The sequence below is a fragment of the Antechinus flavipes genome, chromosome 1 (genome assembly GCF_016432865.1).
Source record: "Antechinus flavipes isolate AdamAnt ecotype Samford, QLD, Australia chromosome 1, AdamAnt_v2, whole genome shotgun sequence".
Taxonomy (NCBI): Eukaryota; Metazoa; Chordata; class Mammalia; order Dasyuromorphia; family Dasyuridae; genus Antechinus; species Antechinus flavipes.
In genome coordinates, this window is record NC_067398.1 from 247,341,316 (window position 1) to 247,369,228 (window position 27,913).

A 27,913-nucleotide genomic window follows, 5' to 3' on the forward strand; every position below is an offset into this window, starting at 1 on the left:
CTTCCCTTCCTTCCTTTTTTCCTTCCTTCCTTTCCCCTTCCCTCCCTCCCTTCCTCCTTTCCCCCTTTCTTCCTCGTTTCCTTTTTCCCTCCCTTCCTCCCTCCCTTCTTCCTCCCTTCCTCCCTTCCTTCCTTCCTTCCTCCCTTCCTTCCTTCCTTTCTTTCTTCTTTCCTTCCTTCCTTCCTTCCTTCCTTCCTTCTTCCTTTCTTTCTTTCTTTCTTTCTTTCTTTCTTTCTTTCTTTCTTTCTTTCTTTCTTTCTTTCTTTCTTTCTTTCTTTCTTTCTTCTTTCTTCTTTCTTTCTTTCTTTCTTTCTTTCTTTCTTTCTTTTTTCTCTTTCTCTCTTTTTCTCTTTTTCTTTCTTTCACTGCTTTTCACTCTTCTCTGAAGCAGACAGTGAAACAATCCATTCTCTAGTACTGAACTGCCCCCAGGTGCAGCTTTCCTTCATCAGACAGGACTTGGGATAGGAATTCTTTTTTTGTTTTGTTTTGTTTTGTTTGTGGTGGTGGAGGAGGTGTCTGAGAAGAGGAAAGAAAAGGTTCAAGGGATCTCTCAGGATTGGCAATTGGGCTCCAGGTGTATTGATGGCCAGAATCAGGGTTTGCTTAGCATTTATACTTGGTGCAAACAGTTATTAGCAGGAGGCAATTATGCGGAGTATGTGTTAGGTTCTTTCTTTCTTTTAAAGGAATTGTAACCTGTGGGAGGCAAAATGAAGTTTAGAAATCGGCTTCAAAGGAATCAGGCTCTCTACTGGGAATTGGTACAGATCTAATCCTGGCTTGGAAGCAGCTCTTAGCTTAAAGAAGGCGTGCCCAATTTTCCCCAGTTTCCAAGCTCCGTTTACCCTGGCATGACTGCTGACAACCACAGTGCTTAAAGGCCCAGGTGCCAAAGCTCCTTAGACTCCAGTGCCTCAGAGGTCCCTTCCAGCTCTCAAAATTCCACGCTTTTATTACTCCAAGAAGAAGGAGAACAGCTTCCTCAGACTTCCATCATTCCCCTCCAGGCCACTGGAGGGTCTAGTCTGATTAGGGTCATCCACCTTTATTAAGACTAAAATTTACCTGTTTTCTTTAATTTTCTTTCATGTCTCTCTGTTTCTTTCTTTCTTTCTCTCTTTTTTCTCTCCTCTCTTCTCTATTTCTCTCCCTCTCTGTGTGTCTCCCTCTTCTCTTCCTCCCTCCTCTCTCCTCTCCTCTTTTTTCTCTCTGTCTCTCCCTCTTCCCCTCCTTCTCCCTCCCTTTCTCCCCTTCTTTTCTTTTTTCTCTTTCTGTCTCTGGTTCTCTCTGTTCTCTGTTCTCTCTGTCTCTCTATATCTCTCTCTTTTAGCCAGAGACAAAAAAGGCTTTGTGTGCATGGTGTCCTATTCTGCACCACTGGAGAAAGGTAGAGGGAAAAGGCATCTGGCTAGAGTCTAGGATAAGATAACCAGGCACTCTCCAGTCATCTGAAAGAGGGTTCTTTGTTGGTTTTTGGAGCCATCATTTTTCTTCTAGCCCACTGATTAATATGTAAAATGCAATATTTTCCTCCTGAGTGGCCTGAGATATCTGTCAGACCCACACCCTTGTGGAATGCTGTGTGATAAGACCTTAAGACTTAGAATATCTCCTGGTGATGTTGGGCCAGGATAAAATTTAAGATCTGGCTGGTCTTAATGTTTTGATGGCCAGATCCTAGAAGACTGTCTCTGAACCAAACCTGATTTTTTTTTTTTGGGGGGGGGGAAGGTCCAGATCTCTGGGAGACAGCTGTCAATATATATCTCAGATGACTGATTTTACTCATTATTGTTTATTTTTTTTATTCTAGTCCAACACCCTTCATTTTTACAAATGAACAAAATTAAGGCTCAGGGAAAGAAAATGACTTAGTTCACAGAGGCAGCATGCATCAGAGGTGGGAGTAAATCAAAGTTTCTACAGTCAGTGTTCTTTCTGTATGCTGTACTACAAGACTTCTCTCTCTCTCTCTCTCTCTTTTTTATTTTTTTTTTGCTGAGGCAATTGGGGTTAAGTGACTTGCCCAGGGTCCTTCCTTGCCCAGCTAGGAAATGTTAAGTGTCTGAAGCCAGATTAGAATTCAGATCCTCTTGACTTCAGGGCTGGTTCTCTAGCCACTACACCACCTAGCTGCCCCAAGACTTCTCTTATGGATATGACCTCCTAGAATGAGGTATGAAGTCATTGCCATTTGAACCATAGAATCTCAGAACTGAAAAGCATAAACCGAAATCATCCAAAGTAGGGGTTCATAATCTGGGGGTTTGTGGTTCACCCAAGAGGTCAATGCACCCATTTTTTGAGAGGGGAGGAGGGATCTGTGAACTTGGATGAGAAAAAAAAATTACATCTTTATTCACTAACTTCTAACTGAAATTGAAAATTTCTTTCAATTATAGACAATAGACATTTTGTTCATTGTAAAATAACAACCTTATTCTGAAAAAGGGCTACTACTCTTCTTCCCCCAGAGGCTCCGACACACCCAGAAAAGCACCTAACACAGCTCTCCCATTTGACAGCAGAAGAAATGGCAGCATTAAAGCGATGGGGAGAGAGCTAGATTTCAGTCTGAAACCTAGCTCTGCCACTTAGCTACCTATGTGATTTGGACAAGTCTTTGACCCTTAGTTTCTTTATGTGTAAAAAGAGGAGGTGAGACCGAATGACCTGTGGAGCCCCTGGCTTGCTCTAATCTGAGTATCCCATGAGGCCTCAAGGAGAAATCTCTAGCTAGAAGTCAGATGCTAGTTAGTGGCTGGGGATGAATTTCAGAAAGGAAAGCACTATCCTCTCAGCTAACTTCCATGCTTCCGTACCCCTACTCCTCCTCCCTTTTTCTTTCCCACCTTCATTGTAATTTTTTTTTGTTTTTGTAGATTTTAAAAGGCCTGGTGCTGATAAGGGGAAACTCCAGCAAACCAAGAAAGATTAAGAGCCCAGCAACCTGACCTCTTCAAACTAACCTGGAGGTTAAGGGGTTGCAAACCCTCTGATACTGACTCCAGCTTCAGCAGGAAAGGAGTTGGATGAGTTAGAATGAGATGCATTGTCCTGGCTAACAGGTCAGTAATAGAACTTTTTACCCATTGGTGGTCCATATGTATTTGTCTTTTAGCTCTCTGCTCCCATGAGAATTGCTGAGACATGGCTTATTTTCAGACCTGGGGTGCAATGGTCACATATTACTCCAAGCAGCCTTCTTCCTGGTGAGATCTGCAGAATGCTGAAAGTGTCTTCTAAAATGGCAGATCGCCTGGAAATGTCATCAATTGTACCTTGATTCTAAAATAAAAAATTCAAAGATTGCTTCAGAGAAATAAATAAACAAAAAAAGCAAGAGAAAACAAGAATACTAAGTGGTTCCTTTTTTTTTTTTCTTCAGTGGGACAGTTCATATCCTTTTTGATCCAGCTGCAGAAAGCTCTCACCTCAAAAATCTGACCTTTTTTCCTCAGCCCCCTTAGATAACTGAACATTTTTCAGAGAATAAGCTGAGTGGAATGTTGCATAAGTGTGAGTACAGGAATACCACGCTCTGAAGCAGGGAGTGCTTTTACTGCAGTCCTGATGAGGGAAAGACTGGCTCCTGTGCAGAAATCACAAATATTTGTACCAAAGAGCATGTTACCTGAGTGAATCACAAACCCAACTTCATAAGGGATAGATAGGATTTCTTAAGATCTTCTAATAGACTTATAAGTAGGGTGGTGTGATCAGAGCTTTACTCTGGAGTACTAAAATTTGCTGCTGGATCTCCAAGTCCCTTAGATAATAGGGAGCTTACCATCAAGTCTGCAAGAATAGTTAAGAGTAGGAAACTATAAAGGCAATTTTCTCCATACCCCCTCCCACCCTCTCTCTACTTTATAGCATTCCAAGTGGGCTCTTCAGTGTCCTCTGTCTCACTTTCCTTCCTTGCTTGCCCCAGACACCCCTGGCTTTCTCATCTAATCAGGTGCCCTAAGGAGCTATCACCCTGCCCAAGTATGTTCTCCTAAGATCCATTCTTTTACCTGATTTTGGGAGTCAAGGTTCAGGCTGGGCCAGGGCTTGCTGCCACTTTGTCTTTTTATACTGACTCATCCTGGCCTCTGGCATCTTTTTCCTCCATTTATGCATCAGTTTTGGCCACAAGATGCCACCATGAGTCAGGGACCTTCCACCATCCACCTGACTCCTTTCTGATGGGGAACGTTGGAGGTGCAGCAGTGGCACAGTTGGATTGGGAGAGAACATTTAAGGTCGTTGATGTTTCAGCTCAGACATGTTTAGTCTAGAGAAGAGAAGACTTAGGGGGTTGTGATAGCTATCTTTAAATATTTATAGGATTATCATATGGAGAAGGGATTAGACTGACTTATTGTGCTGGGTTCCGGAGGAGAGAACTAGCACTAATGGGTAGAAGCTAGGAGGCCATATTTCAGCTCCACATAATGATGAATATTCTAACAATTAGAGGTGTCCACTAGCAGAATAGACTTTCTTGTCAGATAGTGCGGTTCCTGTCATAAGAGGTGTTGTTGAAGATGTCTATAAGATTCATCCATCGACCAGTTGGGCTAAATAACGTTGAAAGCCCCTTCTAGCTCTAAGAATTTCTTGTTGTAATATTCCATCTCTCATCTGGTTAATCAACCAATAACAAAAATAATAATTAACATTTATATAGTGTTGTAAAGTTTACAAAATATCTCACATAGATCATCTCATCTTATCTTCAAAACAGCTTTGTGTTATAGATTGTGTTTTAGATGTGTTTACAGATGAGAAAACTGAGTCAGATGTTAAGTGACATACCTGGATCACACAGGTCTTGGAGTCTTTTTTTTTTTTTCAGCTTAGGGATTGTCTTTCTTATCTTTCTGGTCAAGCCCCACTGTCTGACCAAAGAATTCCTATAACTTAACCTCTCCCTCCACAATACATTTCAGAATAAAGAGAAAGCATAATTATATTTTTCTTCATTGTTTTTGATCTGGTTTTAAGGTCTCTGTAGCAGTTGTCTGTTTTTTGTTTTGTTTTGTTTTGTTTTGTTTTGTTTTGTTTTGTTTTTACTGCAAATGCTTCCAAGGTTTATAAGGTTTTTTCTGAATTGCTTAGTATTCTTTATTGAGGCTGGGGGGAAAGGGGACAGAACCAGCCCTCATTGTTTCAATATGAGAATGAAACAAATCAGACTTCTTTTGGGTTGATTTGCGAGAGTTTGAGACTGACTATATTCCTATGAGCCTCAGGTCTTTTTTAAGCCCTATTGGCAAAGCCATCTCACCCCTTTCCCAGCTGGCTCCCTAATTCCATCAGAATCATATATATACAAGTAGAAGAAACTTTCAAGGTCATTGAATTCCTTTTCCCTTTCAATTTCTAGGGCAGAAAACTGAGGGTCTAGGCAATAAGTGGGGAGGGGGAGAGTTAAACATAGAAATTCCAAATCAAGTGCTCTTTCTATTGTACCTAAAACAGCGTGCCTCAGCACAATAAGCGAATTTTCTAACCTAAGAACAAGTTGGGGTGTTCTTCCCAGCCTTGGGCAGCCTCCCGCCCACTGCAGGGATTTACTTGATGCTGCTTGAGTCTGCTGCCAGGCTGAAATGCCCCAGTTCTCCCTTTTCTAAATTGATAGGAGTTTCAGGAAGCATGAGAGTATTCAGGAGAGTCTTTAGCACAAGAGAAAACCACCAGTCTGTCTTAAGTATGAGGAAAAAAGCATTCTTTCTTCAACAGAACAGAGCATGGTACTTTACTTCCTGGACTCTACAACAGCCCCATTGAGGGGGGAAGGAGATGAGAGGGAGAGAGAGACAAAGAGAGAGACAGAGACAGAGAGACAGAAAGACAGAGAGAGAGAAAGAGAGAGAGAGAAAGACAGAGAGACAGAGACAGAGACAAAGACATATAGATAGACACACAGAGAGAGAGAGAGAGAGAGAGAGAATAGCAGACTGCCAAGGTTCCTTGGTATTTTTTTCTAGGGTTTTAAAAGCATTGTTTATTTTGGTTTTTTTGTTTTGTTTTGTTTTGTTTTTGCTGAGGTAATTGGGTTTAAGTGACTTGCCCAGGATCACATAGCTAGAAAGTGTTAAGTGTCTTAAACCAGATTTGAACTCAGGTCCTCCTGATTTCAGGGCTGGTGCTCTATCCACCCTGCCATCTAGGTACCCCTAAAAGCATTATTTATATTTTAATTTATGTTAATATGCCCCCAGAGCTCTTTCAATCCTTCTGAATGTTAGGAATACAGCCAATTATTAGAAGGAAAACCATGATGGATTTGGGGCACTAATAGTTGGTCAGCCTTGCTATAATCTTGGTTGGGAACTGGATTAAGTTGGTTTTTCAGAAGCCAAATGCCTTAGCACAGAAGTGTTTTCTCCCCTTTCCCTATAGCTTCAACTCCTGCCCATTCTGGGGCTCAAGGTTTGTTCCAGAGGCCTGTATCTGTGGGTTTCTATGGTGATGATGGAAGAAGGGACCAGTGGGTGTCGCTACAGTCTATGGAATAGATGGGCTAGCTCCCTGGGAGAGTAGTGGATTTACTAGTACTAGCAAAGACCCTAAACATAGGCTTTTAGATTCCTTGTATAAACAGCCTTACTGTACAACAGCAGTCCCTTAAAAAAAAAAAAATTTTTTTTTTATCACAGCTGTGCCTACCATGCGTATTTATGCGTTCTTCCTTGGCTGCCATTGTCCCAGAAGTTAAAAGCTTTCTATCTGCAAACACACACACACCCCTCACCAAACAAACACTAAATAAAGCCCCTCTTGAGATTTGAGTGGATGGCTAAGCTTTCCTCCCTTCTAGAAGGTCATTACTTTGGGTTCTGGCCCCAAAGGTGGGACTGGATCCCTGGATATATAGGGTTCTTTTGAGGATCCGGCTCTCCTGAATCAAAATGACCACGAACAGTGGAATCTTCCACAAACTTGCCTCCAGTCTTGTATAAGTGCCTTCCCAGCTTTGTAAAATGAAGGGGTTAAATTAGGTTTTCCCTAAGGACTCTTCCATCTCTGATCCGACATATGGCCCTAGCTAGCAATGGCCTTTGTGTCCTGGCTGATTTAGAAGAAGCCCTGGTCAAAACAGAAGGTGCTTCACTAGTACATTGTGAGTGAAGTGGACTGGCTGTTCTAGATATCCATCCTTAGAGTCAGGAAAGAAAAGTGACTAAACTGTGGATTCCCTTTGACCCAGCAGTCAATGCCACTTCTGGGAATATATCCTGGTAAAGGCAAAAATAGTAACCAAAGTGCCATATAGATCAAAAGATCCTCAGTAACCTTCTTTGCAGTAACCAGAGATTTAGAGCTAGAAGGGAGCTTTGTGGCTAGCTAGTCCAACTCTATTATTCAGAGGGGAATTTAAGTGATTTGACTAAAGGTAAGAGGCAATGGAAGGCTTTTAACCCCGATTTTCTCACTTTAAATTCATCATTTTTTTCCCACTGCACCACACTCAAAACAAACAAAGCGGGTACCCATCCGTAGTGGAATGGCTAAAAATAACTGATATATGAATGTAATAGAATATTGTGCAGGAAGAAAAAATAAATATGAGGAATTCAGAGACATGTGGAAAGATTTCTGTGGATGTACAGAATAAAATAAGATCTAAAATAATGGTATACACAACAAAACAAATGAAAAGATCACTAAAAAGAAGGCAAAATCTGCATAATTGAAAAAACAGTGATAATCTCAAAGAGCAAATAATAAATCATATGTATCTCCTTACTCTTAGGAAAGGTGGGGGACTATTAGGGCAGAATGTTCTGGTCAAATGTTTATCAAATTTAGTGACTATGTGAAGTGTTTTTGCTTAATTGTTTTTCTTTGTTGTAATGGAGGGTTTCATTTGGATGGGGAGGAAGAAAATGACTAGGCTATAAAAGATAAAAACAATCTATATGTGTGTGCCTTTATATGTGTATACATATGTCTCTGAGTGTACATAAATATATTTATATATGGATGCATACATATGCATGTTTTTATGCACACACAGAGATACATATACAGAGAGAAAGAAAAACAGAGACAGAGAAACAGACAGAGATAGACACAGAGAGACAAAGAAAGAGAGAGCGTGTGTCATGGCATCAGCTCCCTGATGTCATGGTCCTCTTTGAGAACGAGAAACATGTTTGTGTGTATGTGTGTGTGTGTGTTAATCCAGAAAGAATTGCTACTTTGCAGACTCTTCTGTTGAAGCACCTTTGAATTAAGAGGAAAGGATGGAAGTAGCATGATGTAAAAGTGGCAGCCTAGGATTTAGGAGATCCGAGTACTAATCTTGGCTACGTGATTTTGTAAAAGTCATTTCTCCTCTTTGGATATCATTTACCCCATCTGTGAAAATGAGTAGATGGGGAACTGGATCTGTAAGTGAGGGAGGGAGGAAGATACTACCTCGGATACTAGCTGTGTGACACTGGAAAAATCACTTAACCTCTCTCATCCTCAATTTATTTGGTTGTAAAACGAGTGGAGCTGGATTCAATGACCTTCTAATACCCTTCTACTAGCTCTCATCTATGATGCTGGATGTTCCTTTCTGTCTCAAAGTTCTTGCACTCATTGAGTTCTTTTATCCTTGACCCAATGATCTCCAGATAGCACCATTGTTTCATGAGATTAGATGTTTCCCCCATATCAACTCTTGTCTGTGATAGAAGATGATGTTGAAGAGCTAATTTCCATGCACTACAAATGGCAAATAAATCCATCACAGAGTCAGGTACCAGTCATTCTGCCCCGTGTATGAAGTTGGCATTTACTGTTTAAGTTCCAACCTCCGGATCCCCTCATCAAAGTTGAGGCTATAGTTGTGGCTTAGTGAATTTGAAATCAGCCTTATCATAGTTCCATTCTCAAATGTTAGAGCTGAAGGGGACTTTGGAGATAAGCTAGTCTAGAGCAAAGCTTCTTAAACTGTGGGTCGAGACCCCATATGCAGTTGCATAACTGATGTGGGGGTTGCAAAAAATTTGGCAACACTAAGGAGTTTCTGAATGCTCTAGATCCTGCAGTATCAAATATTCCACCAAGATTTAATTTTTATGTAAAAGTAAACATAAAGTAAACATATCTATCTTATTAGTATGAAAATTAAAGAATCTTTAATTAAATAATTAAAGACTAATTAAAAATTAAATAAAAATAAAATTAAAGATGAAAATCTTTAATAAATGGTATCCTGAGGAATTGTTTTAATGATAAATTTCTTTATTATCAATAAATGTTTGATATTTTATATACTTCTATACCTGGGATTGTGTAAAAATTTCTCAGTTGAAAATTAGTCACAAGGGAAAAAATTTAAGAAGCCCTGATCTAGAGAAATGAAAAGTGATTTGCTCAGGATCACACAATGAACCTCTTTTCATTTTTACTGCTCTCTTCATCCTTTCAAGTAACCGAGGAGCAGGGACTGTGGCTTCTCTAGGTGCCTTTAGGTGCAGGATCATAGTAGAACCCAGGGTGGAGGCTGAAAAGAAGCAAATTCAGGTTTGGAACACTTTCCTCATGATGAGAACTATCCAAGAGTGGAATGGGCTACTGCTTTGGGTGACAGTGGGTCACCTCTGACCTTGGAGCAAAGGTTGGATGAATCCTTGTTGGGCATATTGCTTTCCAATTATGGGTGGGATTAGGTGAACTCTGAGGTCCCTTCCAAGGTAGATTCTGTGACTCTAGTGACTGGTGAGTAATTAACTAAGGTGACACTGGGAATCTCTGAATGGCGGGTCATTCTACACCCCAGAAATGTTGTGAAATCTAGGAATAATCTGGGAATGGTTCTTGCTTCTTATGTCTTTGGAGAGGCTGAGGGCAGGTCCCCAGGAAGCATCCCAGCAGAGATGTCTACAGTGTCTCTCCCTTAGCTTTCATGAGTGCCCAAATTCTCACCGCTCAGCTGTGGGAAAACTGGTAAGCATTATTAGTCCCATTTTATAGATGGGGAAACTGAGTCAGCACAGCTTGTCCACCCCCTCACAAAGCACTTGAGGTGATGTCATTGCAGTGGAGTCAGAATTCACTGGCAGTGCTTCTCTCCATAGTGTCGAAGCCAAGTGAAGGATATTTAATGTATTTGGCATCAAATCTGAAGTGTTTGGGACTGATTGCATCAGGGCGGTCCCATTCTGAAGGTGCTTCCATTAGACCTTGGCATTAGATTGCAGGTAATAGAAACAGCAAAGGAGCAGGTTATTACCATCCCCCCCGGGGACTAGATTAATCAGCGCCTCTCACCCTTCCCCCAGCACACACACTGCTATCCTCTGAACACATCTCTGCCTTCCTGAGGAAAAGTGCTGAGTCCAGACCTTTTCCTAAATGAGTGCCTTCTGCAAACATCATTAGTTTATTTTTCTATAGAAAGAAAATTAAAGTTAAGGAGAAGGGTTGGCGAATTTACATGGGCAGGGAATGGATATTACACTCTTCTAGGGATTAATCCAAGGGAAAAAACAAAATTTCCTGATTCATTTCCAAGAGGCTACAGTCTGCCAGTTCTGTCTTAGCCAATCATATTCCTCCTATATAAAAGAGGGAATAGAGGGAGCCCCTAGTCTCAAAGGCCACAGTGTTGGACTTGGTGCTCTGGCTCTTGCCCACAATCAAGCCCTGTGTTGGCGTTTTTAAAGAGAGGAGGTTAAGAGATTATAAATGAGGAAGGGGCTCGGCAATTTCTTTTTCTGTCCTCCCTTGGAATTGATGCTCAGGTTCTTTCTTAGTTTCCCCATTGAGGTCAAGGGCAAATGTTTCATCTCAAGAGACCCCTGGGCAAATGGAGCTAGGAATATGAAGGATTTTTCTTCTCTCATTCATCCTCTTAGGAAATTGAACCTTGCAGGTACCTGGTCTGGGAGGCTCCGAATACGAAGAACAGACCCTTTTTGGCTCCTAGGATGGCATGATTCATAGATGAGCCTCCCCCCGCCAAGGTCCAGGTCACTGGTGTCAGTGCAATCAGATGAAAAACCCAAGAGACCAATTCATCCATCTCCCCGCCAGGGAAGGGCCCTGATGTCGTGTCCTTGGGCCCAGTGGAAAATAGGCCATATGAAGAAGGAAAGTGCAGATGAAACCATCTTGTTAGGGCATTTAGAGAGAAAAAGAAAAATCCATCCCTTGCAAAGTTAGGTGCTAAAGATTAACTTCTGAATAAGATGGGATGGTTGGAACACTCAGTTTGAGATGGAAAACAGATTACACAAATCTTTTTAATCCAACTCTCACCTGCCTGATTCAGATTTTTTTTTTTTTTTTTTTTTTGGATGTGGATGCTTGTTTTTTAACTGCCAGGTAAATGAGTTTCTAATAGGTACATTACCGTGAATAATGGTGTTTCCCAAGTGGCCAGTTAGGTTAATTATAGGTGTTCATTAGGGAAATCCCCAGGGACAAATGTTCCACCTCTGTCCAATAGGGAATGGAGTGATTTGAATCCAAACTAGATTGCAGGAATCTTTGGTAGGGGTGGAACCAGGGTGTGGCAACTGAGGCATCTGCCTTAGGCCCCAAAACTGTGGGGTTTGGAGGGGAAAGATATTAGATAGCATCCAAACTTTCCAGACAGAGATTCCTCCAAGGCAAGGTGGTGGCCCATAGAGTCTAGAAAGGTCCCTGAGGCCTAATGAAGATAATCTCTAACTCCATGTACCACATATCCCAAATCTTAACCTCTTGGGTACCAGAGAAGCTCTAAGCAGAATTCTCTTGGGGCCCTACTAGTATGCTGTAGTATGCTACACAGTGCTACAACCTGGAGAGAAAAGAGGTTACATTCATTTCACAAAATATTTCTTTTTTGTTTTTTTACATGTACAATCATATTAAGCATATTTATACAATTGCCATGTGAAAGAAGAATCAGAACATAAAAGAAAAACTCCAAGAAAGAAAAACAAAAAAGTAAAAATAGTACACTTAAATCTTCATTCAGACTCTTTAGTTCTTTCTCTGGCTGTGGAGAACATTTCCCTTCATGAGTCTTTTGGGACTGTATTAGAACATTGTATTGCTGAGAAGAGCCAAGTCCATCACAGTTGATCCTCACATAATCTTGCTTCAACTGTATGCAATGTTCTCTTGGTTCTGCTCATTTCTCTCAACATCAGTTCATGTAGGTCTTTCCAGGTTTTCTCAAATTTGCCTGATCATTTCTTACAGCACAATAGTAATCCATTATAATCACATATCACAATTTGTCCAACCATTCCCTAATTGATGGACATCCCCTTAATTTCCAATTCTTTGCTACCACAAGGAGAGTTGTTATAAACATTTTAGTATATGTGGATCCTTTTCCATTTTTTAAAAGTCTTTTTGACATACAGACCTGGTAGCAGTATTGCTGGATCAAAGGGTATGCACAATTTTATAGCCCTTTGGGCAGAGACAAACATTTCTTAATGTTTGCTAATATTAAAGGCACTATTGTTCAGTTGTTTCCTAGTCATCTCTGACTCTTTGTGACTCCATTTACAGTTTTCTTGGCAAAGACACTGGAATGTTTTGCCATTTCCTTTCCCAGTTCATCTTACAATGAGGAAACTGAGGAAAATAGGGTTCAGTGACTTGCCCAGGGTCACACAGCTAGTAAGTGTCTGAGGTCAGATTTGAACTCAGGATGAGTCTTTCTAACTCCAGGCCTGGTGCTCTAGCCACTGTACCGCTTATCTCCCCTATTAAAGGTATCAGGCACTCCTGAAATGAGTAAGACACAGTACTATTGTCAAGGGTTTACAATCCTGTTGGGGAAGAAAAGGCTTGTACATAATAATAAGGTAGCCTGAGTGAGTCCCTATATATTGATTTAAGTGCTGATTATTTAGATGATAAGTTCAGGGAATTAGAACAGGAAGGAATCTTTGAGGCCATCCTGTTCAACCTCAAAACTGAGGCTATGAAGGTTTAAAACTGAGCTCACATATGAGCAGTAAGTAAGCAAGCCAGTTTTCAAATTGTGGTCTTCTGACACCCAATCTAGTGCTCTATCACCGGGAAGAGCTTACCTCTGCTAAGAATGATCAATCAATCAATCAAAGCCAAAAGCCAAATGATCCCTAATCTCAAGGAACTTATAGTCTACTGGGGAGCAATGTGTATGTGTACAATAGAAAAGTAAATACAAAATATATACAAGCAGGAATGTGTTGGAGCCTGTTCTAACAGCCAGAGAATGATTGTTAAATTCTCAGCATGAGCATTTACACCTCTAAAATTGGCAAATGCTACAAGGCTTGATTTACTGTTTTGTTGATTGTCTAGATTTAAGGAAGTAGAAAACATTAATAATGCAGATTAAACTTAGAAGTGTTTCCTGTATATTTTTTTCTTCTTTTCTGGAAATCCAGTTGTTAAGTATTTACCAACATGTTCCAGTATACAAGTTGAAAGGCCTTTTGTAGGTAGAGATCCTTGAAGGGAAATCAACCTACCTTCCTTCCTTTTTTCCTTCCTTCCGCCCTCTCTCCTCTCTTCCTCTTCCTATTCCTCTCTCTCTCTCTCTCTCTCTCTATTTTTATTTCTTTCCTTCTTTTTTTTTTCTTTTTGGAGGCATTTGGAGTTACATGACTTACACAGCTAAAAATGTCTGAGATTAGATTTGAATTTAGGTTCAAACCAAAACCTGAGCTGCCTTAAAACTAGGGTTTTCAGGAGGCAGAGATGAAAAAAGAGAGCATTCCAAGCATGAAGACTAGAGATGAAATGTCTTATACAGGAAGCATCAAATAAGCCAGTTGGGTTATACTGCAGCATGGCCTGAGATGGAGAGTCAAAGAGGTGAATGTGTAATTACCCTGAAGAGACAGGCTGAAGCCAGACTATGAATGATTTTAAATGCCAAACAAAAGATTTTATGTTTTATCCTGGAGGTAATAGGGAGCCACTGGAACTTCCTAAGCGCGGGAAAAACTGGTCAGAACTGTGTTTCAGAATTTCAGTAGGCATCTGTGTGGAGAATAGATTGGGCCAGAGGCAGGGAGACCACTTGAGAGGATGTCAGAATATTGCCAGTGAGAGGTGAGGAGTGCCCATCCTCAGGTAAAAGAAAAGAGAGAGTTTGAGGGAGCCTTGGAAGAGAAGGAGGATTTCACTCGGCAGAGACTGAAGGCAGGAAATAAGGAATAAGAACATAAAGCTAAAGAGCTCCAAGAATGGGCAGACTGACTAGGCCCTTGGGCAGCAGTGAATAAGGAAATGCCACCACAGGTGTCTGTTCCTCTCCTTCTCCTGCCAAGATACTTCATCATGAGGAACACAATGTCCTCAGCAGGAGCTGGCAGCTCCATCCGGAAGGACAACCAGCAGCTATAAAAAGGGAGAGCATCAGAGTCATGACTCCTGGATGCCTCTCTGAGGGTAAGAAATAAGTTCCTTAAGGTTTCCCTCTACTTAATTTACAGCAGAAAATTTATATCCTTTCCAGCTGCAGCAACATCCTGAACGCTAGGGTGGGACTATGCTTGTCTGACCCATCCCCAAAAGGGAGGGAAATTTTATTAAAGATGATGATAAAGTACCCTAATGTATTGCCTAAAGAAAGCGTGTATGGATAATGGTGACTTTGTTCACTCTTTAGACGCACTACTGACAGCCTAATCAGGGAGGCAAGGCAACAGGGGCTGGGGGAGACAGGAAGGCAGCTCAGCCCAGTGGGAATAGCCATTTCTCCCTGATTCTGAGAAGAAATACCCATTTCTCCTGATTCTGAGACTGCCTGTAGGCAGCACAGATAAGCAGTGAGAGCAGCATTCTCTGGGATGCATTAAACTTGTTCTCAAGCTGTAGTGATAAAGTTGAATATGCTGAAGGTCACCAGAAGAACTAGGCAAGACCTCCCGGCAGATCCATCGGTGCCATCAGAAGTATCTTTGTTGTGTGCATGTGTGTGTCCCTGGCAAGCCCCTTGTGAATTGTGTGACCATATCCTGCCTGAGCAGTCCTAAGCACAGGATATACCAGAGGGCTGGGCAGTGATGACTCTTATGTCACAAGCCACCGCTGGGACTGCGCCAACACTTTCTAACCCTCCCCTAGTCTCTCAAGTAGGCTTGTGTCTGAACCTGTGGGACCCTGACATATACTTTAGCAACCACAAATCTTAAGAGCCAAGCTAGATTTCCTCTTCCCACCCCACCCTCAATTTCTCTAAAGTATTGATTTAGTGCCTACTGTTTAGGAGGCAACATTAGGCACTATGGGAAGTACAAAGAAATATAAGGCATGGCTTCTGTTCTCAAGGCACTGACAATCTAGTCCAGGAATGAGGCTTAAGCATATTAAAAGATCTATTTATTGAATGCTCAATCTAGACCTGGAAGAGATCTCAAAGGTCTTCTGATTTAACCCCCTCATTTTATATTTGAGGAAACAGATCTGGTGAGATGTTTAAAAGACTTGCTCATGGTCATCGAATTAATAGTTAAATAGAAGCCTAAAAAGAAGAATATGAGAAAAGTCACAAAGCTCTGATTTACAATTGCCCAAATGAGCAAATGTTCTTTGAGTATATTGAACCTCAACTCTTTGGGATTTTCTTGGCAAAAAGCCTTCCAAATTTACCATTTCCTTCTCCAGTTTGTTTTACAGATGAGGAAATTGAGGCAAGCAGGGGAAGGGGACTTGCCCAGGGTCACACCACCAGTAAGTGTCTGAGATTTGAACTCCGGAGGATGAGGCAGCCTGACTCCAGGTCTGGTGCTATGTGTACTGTGGCGTCCCCCAGGGAAGCAGTATGTGCAAAGATTATCCAGTCTGAGGTTGGTGATCCCTGTGGGGGCTGTGATCTGAGAAGGCTTAATAAAGGTGCTGGTACTTGAGTATGACATAAATCACTGAACAGGTGCAGCCTCAGTCAAACTGGGATCTGTTGAGGACCTTAGCTTAAGGTCTCCCGTGCATCCAGGACCATCTGTAGTCGTCCTGATCTGTATCTGGCCATCGGACCCAGATGGCTCTGGAGGGGAAAGGGAGACGGGTGACCTTGCATAGCCCTCAGTCCAATTCACTTGCATATCACGATATCACCTTTCTGGATCATCTTCATGAAGGAAGGACAAACAACCTCTGTGAAAGATGGGAATGTGATAGTGGAAGGGAGGAGGGATATGGCAAGAAGATTCCTTGTTGGGGATGAAGGAAGAGGAAGGCCTATATGAACAAAGGCAAGAGACTGATTTAGGGGCAAGTGAGGTAGGTATCCAGCCTGGCTGAGATTGGTAGGAGATAAGGCTAAAAAGGTGGGTAGGGATCAGATTGTGAATTCTGGGATCAGAAAGCCTCATGCCTCCACAATAGTGAATCACTACTCCATACCCATTATTTTCCAGGCAAAAGGAGCAAGAGGGGAAAACAGAACTGAAGCTGATTGTACAACCTCTTTGGGGAGTGCAACCTCCCTTCAGGTCTGAGCACCCTGTGTTGCTCCATTCTCTTTTTCTCGGCATGTTCCTATTCTTCTAGCATAGTACCCCCCCCCCACCTGTCCCCAAGCTTGGGGCACTAGGACCCTGAAACCACTGAAAGCCCCCAGAATGAAGCTTATGTTGAATCGAAAGATTTCAGTTAAGGTTAAAGGGACGCTGTCAAGATAAAAATCACATCTATTTCCATGTCCTCTCTGGTGTTATTAATAACCCTCCGGATTATTAATGCTGAAATAATTTTTGCTCTCGCTCTGCAGTCAATGATGTTTACCGGTTTGGTTTTTTTTTTTTTTTTTTTCATTTTTTTTCTTTTCCTTTGCACTTTCAGATGGTGAAATTCAATTAGATTGGTCCATGGGGGTGTATTGCTGGTCTGGTTTGTCTTTGTGTCCCCCTGGGTGCCAGTCAAAGGTTGTAGGAGTTTGAGTTTGGAACATTTAAATTAAAGGAGGGGTCAGGAAGGTAGGGAGAGAGAAGAAAAGTAATTCCATTATTCGGTTTTCTAAAACTTTTTTTTTTATTTTTTTGGGAACCAAATCATCTCTGGAGACCTGCTTCCTTCCATATGTCTTTTTTAAAAAATTACATGGGGAGGGAGAGCTGGTGATTTTGACCTTAGGTGCTTTGTCATCTTTTAGCTTTCATTGTGGTCATTTTTAGTTCTCTATGAGGTGAATATAGAGCCCTCACAAAGCCCTCCCATGGGCCTCTAGGCAAGATTGTGTCTCTACCGGATGGGCTTTAGAACATGCAAGTATTATCCCCCAAAGGGAAAATGTGCCACTGGTCTCAGTAATGAGGGTCCTGGCCTCCCTGACATTATTCAGCTTCCGTGGGATGGCTCCTCATCTTGGGGAAGGGTAGGAGAATGGCCCTGACAGCAACGCCGCCCCCCCCCCCCCCTTCTAGTCTAACCCTGTGTCTCCTGCTGGGTTCCTTATCCCCCTCCCCCAACGTTTGCATCTGTAATCATTCTATAGCTGAGCTCCTCCTGGCCTGCTGAGAATGGACGCCCATTAAATCCACACACTTAACTAAATGCACTGTCTGTAATGAAGCAAAGCACAGAATGACCACTTACGATACCAAATAGAACAATAATAACTGCTCAAAATGACCCAGACTCCTTGTCCTCGCTCTTCCACACATCACAAATAACCATTCAGGGCTAACACTGACATAAACAATTAGCAGGAGATGTCCCAGGATGAAGAGATCAGGCTTGAAGGTAAAGCCTCCAAAGCATTCGTGGGATCCGTGGTATTTAGAGAGAAAAGGGGTCTTTTAAGACCAGCTTGTCCAACTCCTTCATTTGACACACGAAATCCTCCCTGGGGGAAGTGACTTGCCCAGGATCACATAATCTGGTGTTAGGAGTGTCAGGATTCAAGCCCAATCCCCCTGTCCCCCCCAGTCCTTGTACAAAAGACAGCTCACAAATTTTGCCAAGCTATTCTCCTCCATTACTTCTGTACCTTCTTCCTCCCTTATTCTCTTTCTTGATTCTCCTCAAACCCTTAACTGCTCTTCTAGGGTAGAAGTCCCAAAGACCCAGCAAGTAGAATCTAGCATGAGTTCCTAATATTGTGTCTGTGAACTTGGAAAAAGAAAAAACCCTTGAGCTCAGTTTTTACCTTGAAACTCAGCCCTGTTGGAATGGCTCCTGACTACCATTACTGAATGTGAATTCTTTCCTGCCTTGAACAACAAATCCGTCCTGCATTGTGGGAGGTGAAATATAAATGTAATAAATATCAATCAATCAATACTTATAAAGCACCTACTATGTGTGGGGCACTGGCCAAGAAGACACTGAGAAAAAAGCCAAAGCAATTTCTACCCTTAAGGAGTGCTTATCCAATCAAAACAAATTCAACATCTATTTGGATAAGTTATTATGTATATATTTGCATTTGTATCTGTTTGTATTTATCTTGTGTATATATTGTATTTATTGTATATATTTGTCACTTGGAAGAGGGAGGGGGAACAGCTGGGCTCATCAAAATGAGACTCCCTGGGGATTTTAAAAGGCAAATGTGAGGTGGGAGGGTACTCAAATACAAAGGCACAGACTCTGGAGATGAAGTTCTGTGGCAAAGAATGGCAAGGAAGCCAGTGTAGCTAGTCCAACAGAGTGGATCAAGAGGGTTAAAGTAGAGCTGGAAAGGTAGAAAGGAGACCAGATTGTGAAGGATTTAAAATGCCAAACAGAAGAGCTTCATCCTGGAAATCATGGGTAGCTCCTGGAGTTTATTGAGGGGGTGAGAGGTGACCTGGTCAGACTTGCCTTTGAAGAAAATCACTTTGCTCAGCAGAAGATGGATTGGAGGATAAATGCTAGGATGTTACTCTAGGCCAGAACAGATATGGGCCAGAACAATATAAAATGCTAAACCAGGACTGTATGGGGCATAACACTAAGTAGGCAAATAACCTTTGATCCCTGTTTTAGAGAAATTTAATAGTCTTTATTCATTCATATGAGAAATGGCACAAAATACTGTGAAATCTGATGGAGAATTCTCCCTGCAGCTGGGAAAACACTAGCCAGCATGTGGAATTCTCCTTCTACAGACTTACTTCCTAGGAATTCTTATGGTGAAATCTGAAAAATAACATTCCTAGCCTTAGTCCAGTGTCCTATTCCCAAAGACAGGGGATCCTTTATTCCAAAAAAGTCTTCAAGTCAGCTCTCTTCTATCCTCCTCCAGGGTGGCTTGTGCCTAAACCCACCACAAGTGAATCTGTCTCTTCACATCTCTGGATTCTCTCAAGGAGATTGAATCTCCCATTTGCTTTCTTACTTTCAGGTCCAAAATGAATCTATTACAAGTCTATGGAAGAAAGTGGATTTCTTATGCTTTTTTCTCTATTCTAAGAGCATAATTTATCCCATCATTTTTCTCCACTGTTACATGAGTTGCATTCAAGCCCAACTCTGGTGTGTGTGTGTGTGTGTGTGTGTGTGTGTGTGTGTGTGTGTTGGGGAGGAGCACAGGAATAACAGGATCCAGAGCTCAACCCCCTCATTTTACATGAGTTCCAGAGAGATTAAGGAATTTGTCTAAGATTACAAAATAGGATTTAAACCTAGGTCCTCTGAGTTCAAATTGAGGGTACCTTCCACTTCACTGACTAGGCTGCCTCTAGTGATTTTGAGAAAAGCCCAAGTTCTGTCTATTAGGGCAGATAGCAACATGATAACCTTCGGTAAAGGAAACAATGATGGGAAAACCTGAGATTTCCTGTGCATCATTTGGGATCTTTGCAGATATATTAAAAAAAATTAATGCTTCAAGTTTTACAATGTTTTCAGCAAAGTTCATACCATCCTCATTTGAGGATATATTTCTGGCAACAAAAAATTCTATTATCTGTATTCCCGACATTTTAATTCTCTCTCAATATTTATTGCTTCCCAAACTGGTGAAACCATCCTATTGATTCATTCATCAGTCTGTTTGGGAATCCACATTCACTAAGAAGAAAGATCAGAAAGGATTTTTCTTTTTTTTTTTTTAATTTAATTTTACCAAAGTTTCCAGTTGGTGCTTCAAAGGGCCATACTGTGAGAATGAAATTGTTAGGACCACAGATGTATGTGTATGTAATTTGCATGCTATGTACATATGAGTGGCAGCATATGTTGTAGAAATAGTGCTGGGTTTGGAGTTAAAAGACCTGGTTTTGAATCCTGAATCTGTCATGTGCTAGCTGTGTGACTATGGTCAAATCACTTAATTCCTCTGAGTCTAAGTTCCCTCATCTGTTTAAGGGGGACAATGATCTAGCTCACTAGGTTGTTAGGAGAAATCCCATTGTAAAAGTTAAAGCATAAATGTGAGTTGTTATATCTATGAAGAACTTAAATATTGCTCAAGTAATCTCAGATTCCTTTGCAGAAGGAATAATTTCTTGAGGTTTTTTCCTTCTCTGTCCCTTCCTTTTCACTATCACTGAATCTATAAAGAGTAAGAAGACAAATGCACAGCCAGAAAAATTATAGGGTGTGTGTGTGTGTGTGTGTGTGTGTGTGTGTGAGTGTGTGAGTGTATGTGAGTGTGTGTGTGTAGCACGGATGGGTACGCTCACCGGAAAGCTTAACCAGGTTGCCAGTAGCGCTGGAACCACAGTTTGAAGCACTGCTGACCTGTTCTGCTTGAAGGTGCTTCCCTGTGTTTCCAAGGCTTCTACTGAACAGGAATCAAACTTGAACATCTTGGCTTGGCTCCTGGGCATGTTTCAAGGATAAAAATATCACACGCTTTAAGTCTTGCCAACAACTGATTTTTATAAAAACCAAACTCCCAAATCCCCATACACAGCAAGAAGAAACCAAAACAAACAGAGGAAGCTGGTGCTTCAGAGGAGCATCTCAGCTCAGTTTGGCTGCTGAGAATCCTTGGGGGGTCACTTTAGGAAAGAGAAGGATGGTACATACCCACTTCCTCAGAAAACCTCCTCTTGGGGTCACAATGTAGGTCAGAATCATTGATGACACCTTTATGTTGGCATTATAGATTAGGATTAGCAGCAGCCCTTCATTGTGAATCCAAGTCTATCAGTGGTCCCTTTTTATTGACACTGTGAATTAGTGGCCCCTTTGTAGGGACACTGAATTAAGTTGGGTGGTAGCTAGAAGCAGTTAGGTGAATGGAGCTTTGGGCTTATAGTTAGGAAGATCTAAATTCAAATCTAGTAAGTATGTGACCTTGAGTAGGTATTTAGTCTCTCTTTGCCTCAGCTTCTTCAATTGTAAAATGGGCATATTAATAGTATCTACCTCCCAGGATTATTTGTGAGGATCAAATGAAATAATGTTTATAAAGTGCTAATAGTACCTAGCACAAATGCTATTATTATTTATTATATTGACATCATAAATTAGGGTCCATGGGGTCACCTTTGCATTGGCATTGCAGGTTAAGGTCTATAGAGATCACCTTTGTGGTGACATTATATATTAGCTGTAGTGATGTTTCCTTTGTTGTGACACTAAATTGGGGCAGTGGTAATGCAACGGGATGGTCACCTTTGATTTATACCATAAGTTAACTTTGAGGGTGACTATTTTGTAATTGTGATGCAAATTAAGGTTGGGGGTGACCCCTTTGTATTGATATTATAGAGTAGGATTACTAGGTTTATCCTTGTATTAGCATTGTAGGTCACACATTAATAAATACTTACAACTAATTGCTATTTCCCAATAGGTAGATGGTTAAAGGATATGAACAAAACTCTCAAAAGAAGAAGTATTCACAACCACATGAAAGAATTTTCTAAATCACTAATATTAAGAGAGATGAAAAAAAAAAACCAAAAAACAATTCTGAGGTTTTATTTCACACCCTGCATAGAAGAGAGGAAAAATGTAAATAGTTAATGTTGGAAGAATTGTGAAAGGATAAGTACATTGCTGGTGGAACTGTGAAATGGTACAGCCATTTTAGAAAGTAAATTAGATTTAAGCAAATAAAGAGATAAAAAAATATTCATAATCTTTGAACCAAAGATTCCATTATTAGGTTTATACTCCAAGAAAGTCACTGATAAGAAGAAAGTTCCCTATACTTCAAAATATTTATGGCAGCACTTGTGATAACTAAGAATTAGAAACAAAGCAGATGCCCATCAAACAGGACATGGCCAGATTATGGTGCACAAATATAATATTATAATATAATAATATGTTATTACTATTCTGTGATAAATAATGTATGTGATAACTACAAACAAGCATGTAAAGATATTCATGAATTGATGCAGAGTAAAGTAAGCAGATGCAAGAAAACAATATATGTAGTAACTATGGTAAATGGAATGGAAATGGAAAAAGCAACATATCAAGAAGTCATAAGTAAATTTTAACAAAATTATAAGGATCTCATATTATAAAGATCTTATCTCACTAGCAATCAAATCAAAATTATAAAGAACTTATCTCTATAAAGATTAATCAGGATTAACATGAAGAGATATGACAAGACATCTCTAACCTGCCTCTCCATGGAGATGGGAAGTCTACAGGTGTCATACATTGCTTGTGTTTTTGTGCTGAATTTTTCCTGGCTTAAAAAATATTATTTGTCATATGGGATGACAGTCTGGAAGGGAGAGAGATTCTTGGATAACTGTAGTGATGTAAGAAACAGAAAATATTAAAAAAAAAAAGTTTTTTTAAATTGTAAATTGGGGTTTCTAGTGTCACCTTTGAATTGACTTTGTGTGTGGGAAGGTGATAACCCTCTATGTTGATGTTATAAGTTATAGTTGATATTTCCTTTATGGTGACACTAATAGGGTGGGAGGTCGCCCTCTGTTGTCATTTTGTAGGTAAGTGTTGGTGATGGCATTTTTGTGATGAAAACAAACAAATCCCATATCCCATCAAAAACAAGGGGAAAGGAAAGCTTCAGGACCCTTGCAAAGTGTCAGGTATCAGTCCTCATCTTAAATACAAAGTGGCCAAGCTCTTTAGCTTCCATAGTTATCATAAAAAAATCAATTAGAATGGTCTGGGTACTACTGAAATTATTACTTTCCCTCTGGGCCCAATTCCTTTTCTGTAAACGCAGGGTGCTTGGAAGGTCCTTTCTAGCACAAAGATGCCTCTAATTTCAGCATCAATTTAAAAAATACACAACTTAAGAGGGTTCTGAGAATACAGTAATATAAATAGTGAAAGAAGGTAGTAACAACATGTGCTCATATGAACAAAAGAAATGGGCTTTTCAAATTAGAAGGTCTGGAGGCAACTTAATAACAGTGTTTCAGATTATGAAGGGTTAATAATATATAGTAGTGTAAACAGCTGCAGAAAGCACAAGATAAAAGGAAGTAAGCTGAAATACTAAGAAAAGAGATCCACAGAGTCATAGAGATTTGAGAGTAGGAAAGGCCCTTATAGGTCAGCTAGTCTGACAATATAGACATCCCTTCAATACCTGATCAATGAGTTTCTCTCTGAACATTTCCAGTGCTCATGAGGCAACCCATTCAATTTGTTTAAATATTCTTTTATTTTAAACTAAGAACTTAATTAACAAACACAACTATTCCAATATGCAAATAACAAGGAGAATTGTATATGAAATAATTAACTTGTTATAGTGCTTTTTAAATATGTATTAACTTTGACAAAGTTAATAACAAAATTGCTGTCTGTGTCACCTTCTGAGTATTTTTGTTTTTTTCTGTATATCTGATTAGTATTTTATTGATGATCTTTTCTTTCATTTTTAAAACTTCTGGACAGAAGTTTTAAACTTTCTTTTGCCCCATAGAAACCCTCCCTTGAAGCCAAACAAAACAAATGAGTTATGTCAGAAAGCATGTCTCATTCGGCATCTCTATTCCATTCCTGTATCTTCCCTGGCTGAGGCATGGTTTATCAATACTCTTTTTAAGTAATAATTACCCATTCAAACTTCTTTTTCTTTACATTATTGTAGTCGTTGTATATATTGTTCTCCTGGTTCTACTCATTTCACTGCATCAGTTCACATAAGTCTTCCCAAGTTCCTCTGAATTTTTCATAGTCATCATTTCTTCAAGCAGAATAATATTCCAAAACATTAATATACCACAATTTGTTCAGCCATTCCCCAAATGACAGGCACATATTTGTTTCCAGTTCTTTGCCTCCACAAAAAGTGCTTCTATAAACATTTTTGTTCATATGCAGCCCATTCAGTTTCACACAGCTCTAACCATTAGAAAGTTCTCCCAAAATGAAATCTGCCTCTCTTTAACTTCCACCCATTTTATCCTATTTCTCTCAGCTGACACTCCATACACATCCCATCAGCTAAAGAGGCTAAGACTAATCCCTTTTCCACATGGACAGCCCTGAAGTATTTCATAGACTCAACGTGTCCAAAAACTGAATTCATTAATCTTTCAAAACCCTCCCCTCTTCTTTTTCACAATTGAGGGCACCATTCTCTTAGTTACCAAGGCTCCAAATCTTGTCATCTATTTACACTCATCTTACATATATAATGTTTCCAATCCTGTTGATTCTGTCTACGAACCATCTCTTCTTTATAGATCCCCTTCTCTCCTCGGACAAAACTGACACTCTGGCACAGGCCTTCGTCCTCTCATGCCTGGACATTGAAAATAGACTTCTGGTTGATCTCTCTTCAAGTCTTTCCTCCAGTCTATCCTCTGCTCAGAAGCCAAAGAGATCTTCCTAAAATACAGGTCTGACCAGTGTTTCCCTGTTACTTCTAGGGTTAAATTTCAAATCTCCTTGGTTTTTAAAGCTTATCACCTGGCCCTTTTCTAACTCTCCATTCTTTTTTATATGTTTATTTCTTTCCAAGTACTCTGAGATCCAGTGATTCTGGCCTCTTTGCTGTTCTTCCCAGGACATTTCATTTCTCTTAAATCTGTTTTTTCACTAGTTTGTCCCAGTGTCCATGTCTATGTCTAGAATATTCTCCCTCTTCACTTCTCCACCTCTTGGCACTTCTTTCATGTTTCACCTTAAATGTCATTTCTACCTGAGGCCTTGACTAATTCCCCTCAATGTTAATGTCTTTACTCAGGGATTATTTCCAATTCACCCTCAATAAATCTTTTTTTCCCCCTTTTTTAAATGTAAGGACAGGTATTTGGTATAGAAGATAGCACCAGTCCTGAAGTCAGGAGGATCTGAGTTCGAATTTAGTCTCAAATATTTAAAGCTTCTTGGCTGTGACCCTGGGTAAGTCACTTAACCCCAATTGCCTCAGCAAAAAACAAAAATGTATTTATTAATTTGCAACATTTACTTTTATAATATTTTGATTTCCATTTTTTCTCCTTTCCTCCCTCTCTTCCAGCCCTATCAAGATGGCAAGCAATCTGATATATGTTATACATGTACAATTATGTTAAACATATTTCCCCATTAGTCATGTTATTAAAGAAGAATCAGAGTAAAAGGAAAAAATCTATAAGAACATAAAAACAACAACAACAAAAAATAAAAATAATATCCTTTGATCTGCATTCAGATTCCAAAGTTCTTTCTTTGGATGTGAATAGTATTTCCCATCATGAGTCTTTTAGAATTTTTTAAGACCACTGTATTGCAGAGAAGAGCAAAGTCTATCAAGTTGATCATCTGGAGTCAATAAGTAGTGTGGCTGTTACTATGTACAATGTTCTTCTGGTTCTGCTCACTTCACTCAACCTCCATTCATGTAAGTCTTTCCCAGTTCTTCTGAAATCTGACTACTCATCCTCTCTTATAGGACAATAGTATTTCATTACTTTCATATACCAGAACTTGTTCAGCCATTTCCCAGTTGATGACATCCCCTCAATTTCCAATTCTTTGCCCCTACAAAATGAGCTGTCATAAACATTTTTGTACACATGGCTCCTTTCCCCTTTTGTATGATCTCTTCATCACCTGAATATATCTTGTAGGTACAAAGTTACTTGCATGTTGACTCCTCCATTAGAACTGAGCTCCAAGGCAGGAACTGTTTTCACCTTTCTTGCTATCCCTTCTGCTTAGCATAGTATCACTTAATAAAATGCTAACTCAAGAAGAAATTCTAACTCAAACTCCTCAATTTACAAAAAAAGAAAGTTTGGTCCAGAGAGTTTAAGAAACTTGAAGCCAGCTCTAACAAACCTATTAAGCAAGTGTCCTGAAGAACCAATTCGGTTGTTAAATTTTCAGTGTGAGCATTTACTTACATAGTGTGTGTGTGTGTGTGTGTGTGTGTGTGTGTGTGTGTGTGTGTATTTCCAGAGAGTTCCTAAGTCTTTTTCTCCCTACAAAATAAACAACCCTAGTTCTTTCAACCACAGTGACATGGTTTATAGATCACTCACTATCCTAGCCATTTAGCTGAGGACTAAGAATAATTTCTCAGTTTTGACTACAATAGTAGCAGGCTGTTGTCACATGCTTCAGTTTTCACTCTGGAGTCAATAAGTCTTTATTGAGCATCTGCTCTCTCGTGGGCTTATGCCCTAAGTGAAGCAGGCCTTTGTGTTGGCCCCCACTAAAAGATCCCTTTCCTTCATTCAGCAACCATTTATTAAAATGCCTGTTCTGGTACTGTGCTGGCTGCAGGCATTGGAAAGACAAAAGAAGAAAAAAAGCAACAGTAGCTGCCCTCAAGGATGTTACATTTTATCCCTCCTCACTGACAGGTTATGTCTGAGCTTATATTGAAACATTATGTCACAATGTCCCTTTCATCTTTTAAACAATTCAAGTCTCTTCTTCGAAAAGCTTTCCTTGATTGAGACAAACCAATCACGAACATTCTAAATTAATGTCCACTGTACCGTGCCCTGAAGGCCACTCCTGGAAAGATCTCATAGGTCTTCATGCATTAATTATTGATTCATAGCTACCCTCGAATGTCTGGTATTAAGACCTCTGCAAGTAATGTCTTTACTACTAAGAACAACAAACTAACTATTAATATAGCATTTCAAGATTTAAAAAATGCTTTCCTTAAAAGAATAGTTAGTGATAGTACTATTACCCCCATTTTACGGATGAGGCTCAGAGAAGTGAGTGACACATTCATCTCAAGTTCACGATTAAAATTAATTCAAAGGATTTGGCTACACGTGATCTCCCCTAGGCCAGGACAGTTTCCACTACCCAGGCTATCAGTAGTGCCTTAGGTACATTCCAAAGTGAAAAAGGCAGGAGCAGTAGCTGGATGGCCTAAGAAGGCAGTGTGGTGGGGGTAGGGGAAGAGGGATGATCTAGTAACCCTTTTCCCCTCCCACTTCACACTTTTAATCAAACCTCCAGAGGCCCCTCTCCTTTTGTTGCTCCTGGAGCAGTCGGTCAGGGTAGAGTTCACTATCAGTTGGAGGTTCCACTCACTAGTATCTGGTGGGTTGGAGATCTGGCTGTATGTACAGGAGAAAGAAAACAGAAGACCTTTTATAAACCCCCGCAGGCTGTGTTCCCGCGGAGGGGAATAGAGAACTTGTTTTGACTGGTAAACTTATCCAGGGGACAGGCGGAGGAGAAGGGATCTCGGAGAAGCTGCAGCCAAAAAACCCAAACCAAAACAAAACGAAAACGAAAACAAAAAAGCAAAACCCCAAACCAAACGACACAGCCCCAATCACGTTTCACACACTCACCTCCCAAGGTAGAAAAGACTTCTCGAGTCTTGCAATCGAGGGAGAGAAGTAGAAAAAGAAATCCCTCTGTGAAGAATAAGGAGGAGGGGAAAGTAAAGAAACGTGGGGAGAGAGACTTCAAAATCACCTCTGCCCGCAGCTGGGGACGTTGGGGGAGGGGGAAACAAAGCTTGCAAATTCCCACCCAGTTAGCCGCCCGAAGGGAGTACTGTAAGTCTTTGCCTCTGGGTGATTAAAGGGCTCAGGTCTCTTTAAGATCAGGACTCAGCCAAGTAACCTGTAGCTAGGGCTAGAGTTTCCAGAGGGAGGAGGACTATGTTTACACAAAAGCCTCAGAAGGC

At 40.5% G+C, this 27,913-nt stretch overlaps 1 protein-coding gene and 2 long non-coding RNA genes across 4 annotated transcripts in view; 2 read left to right on the forward strand and 1 right to left on the reverse strand.

Annotated features, from left to right (window-relative positions):
• FBXL18 (F-box and leucine rich repeat protein 18) overlaps window positions 1–2,963 on the forward strand; it is a 166,448-nt gene extending 163,485 nt beyond the window's left edge. The window contains exon 8 of the mRNA XM_051999925.1: window positions 2,886–2,963. The gene's annotated coding sequence lies outside the window, so the exon portion shown is untranslated. The remainder of the gene's footprint in view (window positions 1–2,885) is intronic.
• On the reverse strand, window positions 330–27,906 carry LOC127563455 (uncharacterized). Its single transcript, XR_007953967.1, has 3 exons — window positions 27,573–27,906; window positions 3,093–3,291; window positions 330–699 (listed from the first exon to the last, which is right to left on the reverse strand). It is a non-coding gene; the product is annotated as an uncharacterized LOC127563455 (long non-coding RNA).
• Window positions 2,975–27,913, forward strand: part of LOC127563456 (uncharacterized) — a 70,711-nt gene continuing 45,772 nt past the window's right edge. For both annotated transcript variants that reach the window (XR_007953969.1, XR_007953968.1), the window contains exon 1: window positions 2,975–3,071. This is a non-coding gene — a long non-coding RNA (uncharacterized LOC127563456). The remainder of the gene's footprint in view (window positions 3,072–27,913) is intronic.